Below are 16,319 nucleotides of genomic sequence, written 5' to 3' on the forward strand. Positions count from 1 at the left end.
ACAGGGTAAGTTCCTCAGACAGAACACCAAAGGACACTGCTCACAAATAGATCACAGATCAATACACCAATATTCTTGACGTGGTTAACCCTCAAAGAGGGAACCAGTCCACGACCTGAGCCAACACGACCACTTCAAGAAATTTATTAATAAAAGAATGAAAATTTACATAAGCTTCTCTCATGAACGGTTACCCTACAAATGACCCTCCATGCCCTTTAAATAGAGATCATGGACCAATCGGGTGTTAAGCCACGGATCAAGTGTCAGTAATATCGAGGAGAGAATGAACCGTCAGATCACTTCATGTCTAGAACATATCGTGACCGTCGGATTGTAAATTGCAAATGTACATAGTAAAGAAACACACTTTACCTAACTCTACACTAGACCAAGTTATACTTACTATTTCCTATGTGTCGGAATATCGTAACAAGTTGATATTGTGTTTCCTGTTTATCTAGGAATTCCTGTGTTAAAATTGTTACAAGAATCACAAGTGGAAACTAATGATTTACAAAGAAGGATCAACCAAACCATACAGTTGCAACAATCCAGGGAATAGGTGTATAACAAAACTCATCTTGTTCAAGACAACATTAAAAATATCTATGACGGAAGAACAAAAGCACATGACTTTCAGTTAGGTGACTTGGTGTTAAAGTGGGACTCAAGTAATGAAGACAAAGGAAAGCATAGTAATTTCAACAGTTTGTGGAAAGGGCCATATAAAATTGATGCCTTCAGAGGCAATACTGCATTTTTCTTAAAGGACTTAACTAAAGAAGAACTGCCAAGTGGACCTGTCAATGGTAGATTTCTCAAACACTACTTTCCTCAAAGTTAAATAAGTTTCATTTAAAATCATTGTACATATCATTTTACCATTTCTATTGCAAGAGTGAGGGTGGCTCACCTCCGAAATTGAAGCTCGGAGAGAAGGCCCTAAGCTTCTAATGATTTTTTATCCATATTTATGATTGACATTAGGTGGATCAGATTCAGTTGCAAAATAAAGATAATTTTCCCAATGGATCAAGGCTACTGATCTACAACGTTCTTGACGCCTCACAAGGAGGGTGCCATTCCCATTGGAGCCACTATTAGGGTCATATATTTCACAGGATGACTTGATTATAGTTGTAATTTTGTATATGAGATGTTGTAAATAATCTTCCATTCTGCAAATTTATTTCCAAAGAAAAAGAAAAGAAAAAATAGAAAAGAAAAGGAAAAAGGGGATATAAAAAATATATAAGTGAAAAGAATAAAAAATAAAAATATGAAAAAAGAAGGAAAAGAATGAAAATACCCCATAAAAATATGTATGCAAGTGAGCAAGTTAAAGTGCCACTCAAAAATAAAAAATTGCATCAGAAGTACCTTAGAAAATTTTCAATAAAGTGTGCAGCTTGTTTAAATGCCACAAAGAAGTAAATTAGTTGTTTTAATCACACAGTTTAAGTGTGATTAAGATAGATTAAGTTAATTGGTTTACGTTAATAAATAATCAACCATACAGTTTAATCATGGTTGAATTATATTAGTTGGAATAAAAAATAATTAACCACAATGTTTAAGCGTGGTTAATTAAGATTTAATGTTAATTAAGTGCAAAGTTTAATCACAATTTGATTTGTGAATAAAGTTTTTTATACGACACATTTTTTTGTTACGCGATAAAGGTGAGGCGCACCTTCCAACGGCTCTGATCCACCCTGCCTAGACTAACGGTGGGGTATCGTCTTCGCCTCCCCCAAGCCCCTCCAAGGTTTAACCAATGGGGGGGTCCAAAAATTGGTATCCTTTTGCGACATTTCAACTCCATACTATTTTGCACTCCCTCAGCTTTTTCTCGCTTATCATTCCAAACCGCCTCCAAAAACTGCCATCCCTCCTTTCCCACTTGAGTTGACCATAGACCCCATGTCCCCTTCCGCCCCACTTACCTCTCACCATGTGGACTCCCTCGTCCCCCCATTCACTCCCATGTCAGTCATACTCCTCCACTACTTGTTTGCCACCTCATGCCTGTGGACCCCACTCCCCTTCCGCTAAAGCATTCTTCAATAATTACTCCTTCCCCAATAGGATGCTGCCACCTGGCACTCCTGCCATCACATCAATGAACCGTTTCTTAATTAATAACTTTCCTGGTTCTCGCGACAACGGACCCATTCCATTGTAATGGTAAATCATCGACGATAATTTCGGTTTTGCTTTATAATCCACCATTAACTTGTTATGCCCCTCCTTTCTCTGTTTTATGATAAGAAGGTAATCGCAAAATTGCAGTGCCTAGCCAACCAGAACCAATTTTCTATAGCATTCAATCAATGACCAACATAACCAACTACTATGACTAATTACCTAGCCTGCAATTTGTATCTGGACATCAATTTCACCTGTTTTTCCCGGGTAACTTTGAATTCCCTGCTCTTTCCTCTTCGATAATGGCACCTAAAAAATATAAATCCTATGATGACAACCCTATGCTTCCCCCTACTATAGACCTAGATCACCAACCATTAGTGGACCAACAATACAAGATTTTTGAAACTAATTGTGATTTTGACCTCTATGAGCTTCACAAATAGTTGAAGAAAAAATATCTTGACCTCAATAATGAATTGGGCATGTGGGAGTCTTCCCTACCCCAATTCATCTTCCCACAGACCTATCATTTCCCAGAATTCATGTCTTGGTGCCAATTTCACTACATCCCCAACCAAAGATCAATTGTGGCCCAGAATGGTGACATTCTTTTCACCATTACTGCAGAATCTATCTCTCAGATGCTACAATTGCCAAAATATGACTGCCTGAAGCCGTTTTTAGTAGATTCCCTCATGGAATTCTACAAAAACCTGACCTTCCCACATAGAACCAAGATTTTTGAGATCTTTCTCCGAGAGGATGCCCAATTACCTAAGAAAAATCCCCCCTACTCATCCTACATGTTCCCTGAGATGACTAAACAGGCAATTGCCATTATTTCATGCATACTTGGATATCAATCCAATCAGCAGGTTGATGAGGTATTTTTTGGTTTCCTATCAATCTTTACAACTGGTGAGAAACCCCCTATCTCAACTATGGTGAATTCATTGCAGATTCAATTCATGACCAGTTCCTCAAGTTCTCTACCGAGGGGAATTTTAAGTATTCTTCAGTGCTAGTGTATTTATTTATTTACCATCAAGCAAACAGATTTTCATTTCATTTGCAGAAGTTAGATGATCAGAGTAATCCACAGTCTGTAATCCTTTGGACCTCCTTGGTGAGGAAGAATTCCACTGAGTACACTTTCTTAGCTTATGTTGATCAATTCCTCCATAAAGCTGCCAACTTACTGAATAGTGATGTAGAGCCTAGGATAGGACCAGAAATTCAAAGAATTTTGCATCTCAGTGAGTATACTAAAATAGGGGATTGGTATTTATACCAAAATTATACATAAATCAAAGCTTATGGGTGTGATTTTCCACCCTACAAGCTTCCTAAGTTTGCTCCCATGAGAATATTCTCATTGGAATATATCAAGAAGATGATACATATGGATGATTTGCATTTTGTTGCAGCAAAGAAGAAGTCTCAGTTCAAGATTAAGGCACAGGTGGGACCATTTATTTGTAGCACCAGGGCAACAGGTAAAGGAGTAGATTCACTCCTCAAACAAATTAACTTTAAATTGAGTTTTACTTGGTCATATGACCCTTTCGGAATCATCTCCAAGTTGAGTTCCAAAAAGCCACTCCCTACACTCACACTCCAAGACTAGAAATAGAGAAGTTCATGAATCAAAATAAATGGGAGGTAAACACACTACAAGAGGCAGAAGAACAGGTCATATCTACAAAAACCTCACAAACTCCATTCAATCAAGAGCTAAAAGACAAGATACCAAGGGAGGAGGCTTCCCCTTCTATGATAGAGATTGGAGTCAAAGAATTCCTGATTTACAAGAAGAATAACAAGACTAGTTCTCATCCAGTCTTTCAACGAGAGAATGAGGGGCAAACTACTATAGTTCTAATAAGCCATCATGCTTCTATCAAAGGAGAAGACATCTTCATAGTATCTCCAGCCTCCTCAACTTCTCAAGATCCCCCAGATACAACTTAGACATCATAATTGGTTCAAGACGAGGAGGAACCAAATATATTTGCAAAATACAGGGAAATTAAGAAGAAAAATGTGTAGCTCAAGGCTTCCACATACTCCCAGTTCTGGAAGAAAACATCCTCTTCATGGCATAGGCTTCTCTCAACCTTTGATATAGATAAGGGGAAAATGAAAATTTCTTTCCTCCAAGAACATATTCCATTTCCCAAGACTCCAGTTGATTACAAGAAATCAATTTTCTCATTTGATGTTGAGAAGATTCACCCCATCGACCAAATTGATCTGCATAAACAAACTAGAGAAATGTTGTACCATACCTTGACTAACATTGTCATGATAGCTTCCAAGTTGTAGGCATCACTCAGCAACATATAGTCACAATTGAAGCTTGAAAAGATTTCATCTTTGGCTAAGGATACCAAGATTAAATCATTGGAGGACCTGGTGATTAAATTGGGGTATGTACCGAAAGATGTAAAAGCAGCAAAGGATATTGTAAGGAGGAAAAATGCAGACACATGAGCATTGAGGAAACAACTCAAACTTCCCTCCCCAAGTTAAGGAAGTTGGGAAGCTTGAGAACAAAAAAGAGAACATGTTCAAAATAATAATTGGACAAAGCAACCAAATTAAGGACATGGAAGTGGAGATGGAAAAACTGCTCAAGGAAAAGGAGTAGTCATCACAGCTAGCCATAGTGCCTCTAACAACAATCCATATTTCAGTATATACAATAATAGGAGCATCTACATCGACCACAACACCAACACAGAGTACAAATTCTCTAAATGAATTAGCTAAAGCCATGGAAGACTTGTCCATTCAAGGGCAGGAAATTGAAATGTTAAAGGCTCATCTCAAAACTTTGCAGGATCATAAACTCTAGATAGACAGTTCTTATGTAATAGAGTTGTAGAAAACTTACAGGCTCACTCAAAATATTGAACAATATAGAGTGAGTCAGCCATGGCCCAGACTTTGGCACATGCAAAGGAGACCATATGGATAGAGATTAATGAGGCCATAAATGAAATATAGCCCTCAATTAAAATTATATTTGAATAAGAAGAGTTGATTAGAAAATCAAAAGAAGCAGTTGCAGAGATAAAGGCAGATTTGGGACAGAAGCATGGAGAAGCTACAACACTTATAAAGACCCTGAATTTAAAAACCAAGGAGGAATTAGAAGAATTAGAAGTGGAAGATAGAACATAATTTTTTTAGAGGTGATAAGGGTCCTCACTAAGAGGAACCTGATGCTGCCAATAGAGAATGAATGCCACAACATGGAGTCTAGTGTCCATAAATTCCATATAAAGTTCAATGCACTTAATTTAAATGGACTTCCAAGACTAATAAGAATGGGAGACCAACTAATCAATTTAAAGGACTACTACCATAAGCTATACATTATTGCCCGAGATAAATCAAAGTTTGCAGGTATTAAAGTAAGTATCATAGGGAAGGATTTTCTGGAAGCTATAGAGTTCGACCTATTCATCAAGCATGAGATCAAGAACTTGTTTCTCGTCAAACCTACTTTTCAAAAGTATATTGAGGTAGATGAGAATCTACAAGAAGTTAATAAAGTTTACTATCCCAAGTGAAGAGTGTTGGGATAAATTATGTGAACTGATGGAATAAAATAGTTTCACTCTAACAACAAAACAACAAGATAGAAAGGCAACACTTCTTCAGGCCCAGTCATCAACAACCATCCTTGAGAATAGTGTCAACAGCTTCAGCAGTTTCAGATTTCCTATATTTTTGCTCTATTTTTGTAAAAAATATTTGAGATCTTTTGTAATAAATATTGATATTTTATGTCAAGATATTTAGATAGAATTTGTATAAATACTTCAAAATTCAAAGTATTGATGTTGGGATTTGTATTGAGAAAGACTACCATCTATTGTAAAGTTGTTCATTGAGTTCAAGTGACCTTTTGCATTAATACAGGGCAAGTTGTTTCAGGATTCCTATGTCATATCTATGTGGTAAAGTGCTTCTTACTGTAATCTGTTTTTTCTTTATTTTTCATATTTCTTTTTATTCTATATTCATTTAAAGAAGATTAAGTTCAAAATTTGTTTCAAAACACTTTGTTCTGGCTTAAAACTATATCAATGTTTTCCACTAAAGTTTAAATATATGATTCAGGTAACAATGCTATATATTTAAAGTGAATCTTGATTTGTTCCTCCTTTTCCATTTCACGAACTACAAGAATTGAGTAGTATGCTTATCTTGCCATGTTACACTTAAGCTTGATATTTATGCAAATTGATCACTCTAAGCTCCTTTGACTCCATTTTCCCAATGGATTTCCTTACTATTCCAACCAAACCATTTTAAAAACCAAACCCTAAAATTTCACATCTAGCATAAAATCCCACAAAGAAAACAAATCTAAATCTGGCAGAGAGATCCCTCTCTGAGTTTACAAGTGCTAGCTTCTAGGCTTAAAAGCAGTTTTTTATGGTTACCTTTCCAATTTCTTTTACAACCTTAAGAAATTTCAGAGTGCTAACAATACCAATATTTTCCAACATCTTGTAAGGACCATAGTACTTGGGTGATAATTTACTATCCTTTTAGCTTGCTTGAGGGACATTTTTTTGTATGGTTGTAGTCGTAAAAATGCCCAGTCGCCTGCATCAAAACTTCTTTCACTATGATGCTGATATGCTTTTTGTTTCATTTTATTTTATGCCAGAGTGACGTTATCATTCAAGAGTTGAAGAACTTGTTGTTGATACTCTATGTGATCTGCCACTGCTTGAACCTTAGAATTTTCTCTTAAATATGATGTGATGGATGGTGGATGATATCAATAAAGTTCCATAAATGGGGTCTTTTTTCTGTAGTATGGAAGGAAGTGTTATACCACTATTCAACTAAAGGTAACCACTTAACCCATTGTGTTTGTTTATCAAATACAAAGCAACAAAGGTATCCTTCCAAACATTTGTTCACTATCTCAGTTTTCCCATTAGATTGAGGATGATAATATGAGCTATGAGCTAATTGAGTACCAAGACAAGGAAATAATTCCGTCCAAAATTCCTAGTGAAAATGGGATCTCTGTCACTTACAATAATATTTGGGTTTCCATGTAGATTTTGAATTTTTTCCATAAATGCAGTAGCAACTATACTAGCTTTAAAATGTAGAATAATAAATAAAATTAACACACATAAAAAATACTAGAAACATAGAAATGGCGGAAAATGCCTCAACCTTACTGTATTCCTCTCATAATGCAATCCAATGTACAAATAATGATAATAGTACAAATAAATACACGAGGAAGTTTGTCTCAAGATAGTATGTCTATCTTGGACACTATGGTTGAGAAAATCTCTCAACCAAACACTAATCTAGGAGCCTAACTAGTTGGAGAGAATCTCTCAACCAACTAAGCCTACTCTGACTCCTAACCTTGAGGAACAAACTCAATCTAGAAAGGTAGGATTAAATTCAACTTTCTTGATTTTAATTAATTTAATTATTTTGGACTTATAATTTTTTTTAAACACATGAGAGTGAGGCTAACATCCCCCCACCCCCCCCGCCAATTATAAGTCCAAAATAATAACTAGGAACCATATTCCAAGTTCTCATGCTGAAATTGTTGATCCTCAAAAAGCACTGCTTGAAAAACCACCAAACCTGGATGCTGAAAAAAAAACTCCAATCCGAAGAGAACATGAGTCAACTACAAGTCTGAGTCATCTCTGAAATTTTTCTTGACAACTCCATCATGTGCCAAGCTGCAAAAGGATCCATCTATCCTTTGCTTGCAATCAACATCCTTTGTCCACTAACAAAATATTGAGAACGCCCACTGGCTACTTTGATGTTGATGAACACCCACTAGCTTCTTTGACGATGCCCACTGGCTGATTTGTTGATGATGCCCACTGGTTGATTTGAAGATGCCCACTAGCTGCTTTTGATGATGTTGTCGAGACTTTCAGTCTGACAACCACCCTTAATTCCCCCCTTTGTCAGCTGAAAGGAGAGACAATCATTTGCATTTGATTTTTGAATTCTGAACTCCCCCCCTTCAGGTGTAGGAGAGTTTCATTGTTGTACTCCCGCTTTCAGGTGCATGAGAGTGCCATATTCATTTGACTGTTGGCTGCAATAGGTGAGATTGAATTCTATTGTAAAACTTATACAATCATTTTACTGTTGACGACCATTCCCAAAGATCAATCCATGCATAATTGATCTTTAATCTCGCAGGTTGGTGTTGTTTGTAGCATTTCTTTGATGAATGATTCTGCTTTCCACAATGGTGACAAGGATGGAGATCAAAACAATGATCTTCCATGTGACCTTTTCTTTGAAAATGTTTGCATGTGGGTTTGTCTTTCACTTTCTCATGGCTTGTTGATGATATTTTATCAAGAAATCCTGAATTGATGAACTTGATCAGCTTAGAATAATCTGGGATATGCAAGTTGTTTTCATCTTTGTCATATCCTAATTCTCGTCGATTTTTGTTACTTTGGAGTTCTTCCCATGACTTGATGATTGGTTTAGAAGAAGCAAGTTCAATGTGATCATGAACAACTTCTACGCTTGAAGTTGTTTGGATGAGTGATTTGGAATCAACATCTTTATCTTTATCTATGTGGTTGAATGACTTGGAAGTAGCACTCTTTTGTTGCAACTCATCTCTTTGTAGTTGCAACTCTAGTTGAAGGAACTCAATTGTTTCATGTGCCTATTGTAGATTTATTGAAATATCAATAAGAGTTGCTCTACTGATTTGCACCATGTCTTCAACAATTGAGAGGATCAAATTGTTAAGAATCTTTAATAACTCAATGCTTTTCACCATGTGAACTTGCTAGAACTTGCTTGCTTGAACGCTTGATCTTTCTTGCTGGAACTCGCGCTCGCTTGTTGTAGATATGAATAGGCTTGATTGTTGTTTGAATATCACATTTTCTTTCTTTAGAGCTGAACTCGCTCACTTGATGTTGTGCACTTGTTTACTTGCACTTTGCACTTGCTTGAACTCGCTCACTTGATTGACCAAAAAAGGGTGTCGAATATTATCGAAAATGCACCCAAGAGAAACACTTACAGCGATTTGAATCACTAAGTTAAAAACAATGGATTCACTTGGCTTAATTTATTCCCTATCAATTCAAAGCTTGGGTGTCGGTTTCAACCGAGAATGCACCCTTAGAATTCAACTTAGTTTGACTTTGATTACAAGCCAGCTTACAAATTATGATTTTGCAAGTTACAATTTTGTATTGAGTGTGGAGTACTAAAAAGGTATGTTTTTAATGATCATTTTAGTGGCTTTTCAGTAGGACTTATGAATCTTTTACATCATGAATGAGGAAAACAATAGAGAATTGTGGTAGAATACGTGGAATTAGTATGCAAAGACTTATCCGCTGATAATTGTCATTCTCCTGTGCAGGAAAGGGTAAAAACGAGGAGCTGTTGTTCCAAAGAAGAAGATAAGAATAGGGTAACTGCTGTCCCTTTGACGAAGGACCGAGTGCAGACGAGGCAAAGCAAGCTAAAGCAAACCGGTCCGGAAAAGGAGGAAAAGGCACCAGCTCGGCGGAAGAGAAAGAAGTGATTAGGGATTAACAGTTTTGCGAATCCCTCAGGATCTTCGATCCTGAGGGATCGCTGCTTTATTTATCTTATCACTTAGACATCTCCGTCGTTATCCTTATATAAAGGGACGACACTGTTAGTCTGGGGAGATGCTTTTATGTAACTTTTTGTTAAAGACTTAACTTTGATCATCGAGTCTCGTTGAACTTGGCTCATTGTACTTTCTTTTTTATGCATTAATATAAACTTGGTGATTATCTCATCTTCGCGTCTGGATTAGCTTAAAGCGGTGTACCCTTAAGGCTAAGGGCCCGGCCCTGGAGGACTCTTGCTTTTGTATTACTACGATTTGATTTCTGCGTGGTTTGCTTATCGTCACTAGTTGGTAATCTGATATTCTTTATAAGTTACATCACATGCTCTGCTAAGATTTGTTCATTAATGTTCTTTCCATTGACTCTGCATTATATTATCAATACTTTCAGAGTGGATGAAATCTTATTAGATTCAACTGAACAGTGTTATCCTTGTGTTATGAAGCTTCTATGCTAAGTATGTGTGTTAAGGTAATTATCTGAAAGGTGTGTTCTTTATGATTCAGAATTCATGCTGTTCCATTTGGAAACACAGTTATAATTCCTGTTGATGATTGGGATTAAATTCAGATTACTTTCTTAGAATGTTATGTGTGTATGACTTTCACATGCTGTTCCATAATTGAGAGTTATTGCTGTTCCTTTAGTGGATTGCGTGATTTGCTTGGAGAATGAAAGATTGGAGTTTTGATTACGATAAGAGCTTTTGAGTTGATAGGATAAAGTTTGATTGTTACTCGCGAGGTTTAGTTATAGTGATTGCTGTTCCATTTCAGAATTGTTGTTCCATTTTAAGCATTGCTGTTCCTTTCTAGATTTACTGTTTAATTTCCTATTTTCCATTCCATTTCTATCTTCCGTTTCATTTACTCGCATTTGGTGTGAGAGACGATCTGTGGCTGTAGTGAGCCTCTGCATTTACTGCCTTGCTCCCAGACCCGTGATCCATGCTCTAGTTTCCTTTTCCATCAGTTTCCAAAGGGATGGACTACTGCTGTCGGACCCTTGACTGATATTTTGAGAGTGTGTGCTTTAGTCATTTGAAGGAACTTAGTTATAGACAAGCATCAGTTTACTCTTGTATTTTGTAGGACGTTGTACTACTTGCATTACTCTGACAAATAGCCTCGGATTGAGTCACTCTTTGAAATAACCAAACGTTCCCGGATTGACATATTAATGTGAGGTAATTAGAGGTGAAAGAGACCCTTTTTATAGCTCTACATTTTGGCGTCGTTGCTGGGGAAAGAGTGTAGCCATTTGTTTCTTCAGAGTGGTGTACGAACCTGCTAGGAAAGAGTTGGATTTTAAAAACGAAAGGTAAGAACCTGTGTACGGAGCATGTAAAAGCCCTGCTCCATTGTCCGCTTTCCTAACAGATTTGATTTTGCTTTGATTGAATAGAATTTAGCAGTTTATTTGAGTGCATGACTAAGCAGAATAAAGCAGAAAAGAATATCAAGCTTCCATCCAAACCTGAAAAAGCTAAGGGGCCGGTGACCCTTGGCCGAACAACTTTCATAGACGAAATCTATAAGAAAACAGAATCTCAGCCATCAGTAGGTTTCAAGAAAACCATTTCTAAGCAGCCTACTAGTTCCCTTCAGGCCACAGGATCACCATCTGTAGCCTTTGCTGAGGTGCATAGTCAAACTGAAGAGCAGGACTTTCAGGAAATTGAAAATTCTACTCCAGAACTATTGCAGGAAGGGAATTTCAGTAACTTTTGTGAAGGAGAAGGAGAAACAGGGGAAACAGAAGAACCAAAATCTTCCATTGGAACAGATCAACCATTAAACAGCCCAGATAAGGGGAGTGCTGTGAAAATCATTGTTGAAGGAATTCAATCTCCTCAAACATCAGGTATTCCTCTTATCCCAGATAAAGGAAGTGCCATTAAAACTATCCCTGCTAAAATCGTTCCCTCTCAACCTAGGAATACCCTCCTAGATATCCCAGAAGGTTATTGGCACATATTTGATCCTATGGCTCAGAATCATCCAAATACTCAAACCTCTACATTACAATATCCTATAGTGGATTCTGCAGCAAATGCACCCATGAAAGCTATCCCTCTTCAACATATCCCAACCTTTCACGGTCTTACATCAGAAGATCCGGATGCATTTTTATTCGAATTCGATGTGTTGTGTAGGGGATATGATTACACCACTGATCCCCAGAAATTGAAATTATTCCCCTCAACATTAAAAGGGGCTGCTCTAAGATGGTTTATGGGACTAGGTGGTGGGGTCATCAACAATTGGGATCAGATGAAAGAATCCTTCTTAAAAAAATATCAGGATTATTGTAGGTCTAGAGAATTGAAAGAAGAAATATTTCAAATGACAGCTAAACCAAACGAAACATTAGAGGAATATGTGGAACGTTTTCAATATAATTTACAAAGATCTCTTTATGCATCACTACCTTTACCTGATAATGTGTTAAAAACTGCATTGATAAGGGGCATGAAGGAACAGTGGATCGAAACATTAAACATTATGGGAAAAGGGGATATTTATCAAGAGAATTTTGCTGACATTATTGATTTGTGCATCAGGAGTTCGAGAGGCAGTACAAGAATAAAACCGACAGAATATGATTGGTTTGCAAGAGATAATAAGATAGCAACAGAAGGAGTAACGCGTGTGGAGATTGGAAATTTATTAGAAAATTTTAAAACTGATATTCTAGGGACACTAACTACACAACTTGATATTATGTAGGCCAAGCAGAAGCAGATGGAGGCAGAACAAAATTTGGCAATCTTCTGCCCTCGATGCAGAAAAAAACATAGCCACAAGGAGTGTCCACTGGATACAGTCCAAACATGTGCCATCTGTACAAACGATCATCTTACGGAAAGCTGCCCCTCACTTCCTGGATTAAAGGCAGTATATAAGGAAGCAGAGGAAGAACCAGAATCAGTGTACTTGATCAACCAGCGCCGCCAGTGGTAGCAAAGACAATTTGGTATGTTTTCAGACCCAACCTCTTCTTTTCAGCCTCCAAAATATAACGCTCAACAATATAATATGTGGCAAAATCAGCCCCCACCCCCATTCCCAAATCGGTCACCACCACCGTTTCCTTCTTCAAACCCATGGTTGAATCATCCAAATCAATCTAGTTGGTCGAATTTCCCTTATAATTCACCATATTGGCAAAATAGCCCATATCCTCCGCAATGGACTCCCCCTACTTCACAAGGTTCATCCTGGCAGACAAACTGGCAAAGACCGATGCAACAACCAGTAGGAACTATTCTGCTCCCTCAACCTACTCTGCCAGCTCTACAACAAAATCCCCAGTCTAATTTGAGACCGCAACTCCCAGCCCAACCCAACCCCAATCCAAATAACATATCGGTCCAATCTTTTCAAATCATTGAATCACCAGAAATAGGACTTGATCTGCGGGAGTGTAATGATCTTCAATTACGATCTAGACGTATCATTCAAAATGAGGGAGATAAAACAGTTCATAATGAAGATCAGTTAGTAAGAGAACATCAATTGCAATGAGAGGATGTAAATAATCAACAGTCTCATAATCAAGCAACCACATCCTCTCCCCCATTCCTAGAATGATTAGTCATACCTCGACCTTTACAATACTCTGACTTTGACATTTAAGGGGAATTACAAAATTTGTACATAAAAATCCCGTTCCTCCAAGCCATTCAAGACATTCCTATATATGCAAAAACTATTAAAGAATTGTGCATAAAGAAACCAAGGAGGAATATAACAACTAATCCAAGAGTCCAAGTAGTTGGCACTTTATCTGATCTCTTATCCGGGAAAGAAACACCCATCAAATATGAAGACCCAGGAAATCCAATTGTAACTGTTCAAATTTACGGTCAGACCTTGTCTAATGCCTTAGTTGATCTAGGAGCTGCAATCAATATTTTAACAACCACCACCTGTCAAAAATTCGGCATTACATCTGTAGAACCTACCTCTACTTTGTTAGAATTAGCTGACCGATCTGTGATTAGACCAGAAGGTACTCTACACGATGTCATGGTCTTTGTAGACTCATGGGAATATCCAACCGATTTCCTGATAATTAATCCAAAAACCCGACTTGATGGACACCCGCTAATCCTAGGAAGGCCTTGGCTTGCCACCGCCGATGCTTACATTGGTTGCCGGCAAGGAAATATGACCATAACTAAAGGACCCGATATTAAGAATTTGGTTCTATACCCTCCAGCGCAGCCAAGTCTCACAATAATTAAAACTAACAAGTATCCTGTATCATACCTTACTGACAACATTAGATCTCCATTGACGTTGCAAGAGGCACTTGATTTTAAAGATCAAACAGAAGATGATGCCAGTAATAATTTCATCAGTCAAACTGAAGTTGAATCCTGCACACAATGTCACATGATAGAAGCAGCATTTGAATTAGAGGAGGATCCTCTGAAAGACACACATGATCAAACAATACCTGTTACTTCTGTCGCAAATAGTAAAATTGTGGAAATTGAACCGGGAAAAACTTTAAATATCAATGCTAACCTCACATCTGAACAAGAAATTAAGCTCATCCATGTATTAAGAAAATATCAACAGGCATTTGCATGGGATTACCCTGATATGAAAGGAATCGACCCACATTTGTGTACACACCACATTTATATAGAAAAAGATGCTAGACCTGTCCGTCAACCGCAGAGAAGACTCAATCCTCATTTAAAAGATGTGGTTAAAGCGGAGCTTCAGAAACTGTTAGATGTTAATTTTATTTATCCTATTTCTGACAGTAAATGGGTCTCTCCACTTGTGGTCGTACCAAAAAAGAATGGGAAATGGAGAATTTGTGTGGATTACAGGGAACTCAATAAAGCAACACAAAAAGACCACTTTCCACTCCCATTCATAGACCAAGTGCTAGATACTTTGGCAGGGAAAAAATTCTTTTCCTTCCTGGATGGCTTCAGTGGATACAATCAGATTCAGATTGCCCCTGAAGACCAGGACAAAACAACTTTCACTTGTCCTTGGGGGACATTTGCCTACCGAGTCCTACCATTTGGCCTATGTAATGCTCCCGCCACATTCCAAAGGGCTATCCTTAGCATTTTTGCAGATTTAATAAATGATGGACTTGAAGTGTATATGGATGACTTTACACCCTATGGAGATGATTTTGATCCAGCACTAAATACCCTAGAAAAAGTCCTACAACGCTGTATAGCTACCAGGCTCTGCTTAAGTCACGAAAAATGTTACATGATGATGACTGAAGGACTTATTCTAGGACACTATATTTCAGCAGTCGGCATTCAGGTAGACCTGGCCAAAATCCAAATACTTTTGCTTATTCCCACTCCTACTACTCAAACAGAGGTACGCAACTTTCTTGGATTTTCTGGATATTATAGACGATTTATAGAACATTATTCACATATTGCTGCACCTTTATATGCACTAACTGGTAACGTTGATTTTCTTTGGACAGACAAATGTGAACATGCTTTCAAGGATTTAAAGAAGCTTGTATCTACAGCCCCAGTCCTGCGAGGACCAAACTGGGACCTGCCATTTCAAATATCAGTTGATGCCTCAGATACAGCCATTAGCGCAGTCCTTGGGCAAGAAGAAGATAAAAAACCATATGCTATCTATTATATCAGCAAAAATTTATCCCCTGCTGAATTAAATTACACTGTTACTGAAAATGAATTCATAGCTGTAATACATGCTGTCAATAAATTTAGACATTATATTACAGGATATCCTGTTATTTTGTATACGGATCATTCCGCCATAAAATAATTAGCAAATAAGCCTGTCACAAATGCCAGAATAACTAGATGGTTGATTTTATTGCAGGAATTCGATATCACAATCAAGGACCGGCCTGGAAAAGAGAACCCTGTAGCCGATTTTCTCTCAAGAATGCCAAAGCCAGTTGATGCAGCAGCAGTTGAAGATCAATTTCCGGACGAACATCTGTTTGTTGTTGCCGTTCGAACACCCTGGTATGCCGATGTTGCCAATTACCTTGCAGTAGGTAAACTACCAAAACACTTAACCCTTAATGAGCGAAAATAGATTGTTCAGAAGAGTACTCGATTTTCCTGGATTGGGGGCTATTTGTTTCATACAGGGGCAGACATGCATATTAGGAGATGTGTTCGAGAATATGAAATCTTTGACATCCTAAAAGCCTGTCACGACGAACCATGTGGGGGACACTTCGCTGAGCGTAGAACGGGACACAAAGTATTACAGACAGGATATTACTGGCCCACGATTTTCAGAGATGCAAAGAAATTTGTCCAAGCCTGCGACAGCTGCCAGCGAGCAGGACGTCCTAGTCAAGCTGATGAGATGCCCCTTAAACCTCAGTTAGTCATCGAACCATTTGAGCGATGGGCTCTTGATTTCGTTGGACCCATCAACCCCTCATCAAATCAGAGAACATATATCTTGGTGGCAACAGAATATGTCACCAAGTGGGTTGAAGCAGAAGCATTGCCAA

This window comes from Pinus tabuliformis, chromosome 6, assembly GCF_031772625.1.
Source record: "Pinus tabuliformis cultivar Carrire ecotype Pingquan chromosome 6, CPIR1, whole genome shotgun sequence".
NCBI lineage: Eukaryota > Viridiplantae > Streptophyta > Pinopsida > Pinales > Pinaceae > Pinus > Pinus tabuliformis.